Source organism: Hemicordylus capensis, chromosome 3, assembly GCF_027244095.1.
Source record: "Hemicordylus capensis ecotype Gifberg chromosome 3, rHemCap1.1.pri, whole genome shotgun sequence".
Lineage (NCBI taxonomy): Eukaryota > Metazoa > Chordata > Lepidosauria > Squamata > Cordylidae > Hemicordylus > Hemicordylus capensis.
The window spans coordinates 44172292-44174695 of NC_069659.1; positions in this window are offsets into that span (position 1 = coordinate 44172292).

Sequence of the window (2404 nt, forward strand, 5' to 3'; positions counted from 1 at the left end):
TTACTATAGTTTTCTCTGTGGTTACAAACTGCATAAACCTCGTTAAGTGCATTGTGAATTATGAATTATGCATTCAGCTTTCCTCTATTGGCACCAACATTCCTGATTGTTGGAAGTGCTTCCCTACACTCCTGGAAAAAAGGAGTAACACTTAGCATCTTTGCTGTCATTCCACTCTAAAGTCATTGAGCATAGAAGGCCTCTGATTATGAGATCATAAGGAGGGCTGGCTCCAGGTTTCAGGAGGCTCTCAGCAAATTGCTGTCCACGGGCCCCTTCTCATTGGCTCACTTTGTCACCACTTCACAAAAGAGATGGACAGAGAGGACCCTTCTGAGTCCATGGGCAGCTGCTCAAAGATGCAAACAACTCCCCAACACCGTCCCTAACTATAAAACTAGAGTAATTGCCCCCAAAAAGCTATCCTATTATTGCCTTTTGTTCCCCTTACTCTCTAGTTCCTCCTGTTCCAGTTGACTCACCATTTACTTTCACGTAGGGCTTGTTTACACAATCACTTATATAAAGATCCACCACACTTAGGGTTACCAAGATTTATTTTTTCCTGACAGGGCTCCTGTGCCTTTAAGAGCTGTGTGACAAGCAGTTTATCAGGAGAAGCTTCACGTATCACTGCATCTTCACGCTAGGGAAAGCTTCATCTGTTGAATTTCTGCTTGTCACACAGTACTTAAAGACAAAGGCGCCCTGCAAACCAGTTGGCAAGAACATTCCTGAATTTGTGCACATGACCTATGGGGAATATGCAGCCCTGAGGTGAGTTAAAGGTGACTGGAAAGAAGCCAAGCCAGAGGCTCTTCCCTTGCTTCTATTCTGGTCAGAGTCATTGTTATTTTAATTAATTAATTAATTAATTAATTAATTAAATTTAACTTTTTATTTTTTAAAAAAACCCAAAGCAGTTAATAAAGCAAAAGGAGTTATTTGAAATACATTGCTTTTATATTTTCTTCTTTCGGTGTTGGTTTGTCTAGCATAAGAGCAGCCCTGCTGGATCAGGCCCAAAGCCCATCTAGTCCAGCATCTAGTCCAGCATCCTGTTTCACACAGTGGCCCACCTGATGCCACTGGAAGCCTACGGGCAGGAGTTGAGGGCATGCCCTCTCTCCTGCGGTTACTCCCCTCCAACTGGTACTCAGAGGCACCCTGCCTCTGAGGCTGGAGGTGGCCGATAGCCCTCCGACCAGTAGCTGTTGATAGACTTCTTCTCCATGAAGTTATCCAAACCCCTCTTAAAGCCTGGAACAGCTCCATCTCTGTTCATGTATTACAGAATATTCCGGACATGTTCTAAGTTCACAGTCACTTCATATGTAGTATTTGACAGGTCTACTGGGCCTAATCATTGACCTGCATTAACTAGAAGCACACACCCATACTATACTCTCCATGGCTAAGTATTGCATGGGGAGGTGGGCAAACAGCATTTGAGAAGAATGTATGTGCCCTTACTGACCTCACTGAGGAATCCCTGATAAACTTCCAAGGAGCCCAAGAGTTCCTCAGAACCAGTGATTGCTTAAGACATTTGTGCACCTGAGGCAGGTCGCCAAATGGTGCCTCCTTGCATGAACTTTCCTTCCACTCCTTCCCCTTTTTTAAAACTGGGGGGCAAGAGGACATCTTGCTGCTTTGTTGGCATCCCAGTAATCTGGTGCCTGAGGTGATTGCCTCACCTCGCCTCATTGAAGGGCTGCCCCTGCCCAGAACACAGCTGAAACCCTCAATTGTAAACATATTCAACACCTGTCCTGGATGGACAACAAACAATATTGTTGTTGACCATAATCTGTTTCCAGAACTCTCCATGGTTGCAAAAGAAGCTTGCCATGTGGCATGGGAGTGTGTTTGTGTAGTGGAGGGAGCTGCTGTTTAAGAAACAGAAATCCAAAGCCCCTTTGGGATCTTAGAACTGGCTGTACAGTTTTTCAGATCAATGAGGCCACTGATTCCAAAGGTATGACACTTCCGTGGAATACCAGCACTTTACCGGGGATTACACACAACCATCTGTAATGCATTTTAATTTTTAACGAACAACAAAAGCAGAGCTTAATATGTGCTAGGAAGTACACTAAATCAGAGAATGACTATGAACGACTCTAGAAACCTTAATTTGCTTTTATCCTCAAAACTGCAATTTGCATTTGTAATTCATTTATTTCCATGCACATACATAGCTTGTGTACTATGTTTTTAATGACAGCACCAACAAGAGCGTTTCACTGTATTCCCAGCACACTTTAAACATTTTTGTCATTATGCAATGTCTTTGGTTGGCCAAACACATTAATACCTAGAAGCACTCAATATTCTACGTGCCAGAAGCAACCTGACTTCATTAACAAGACATGCATCCATAGAGAAATTGTGAGTCTTTGAA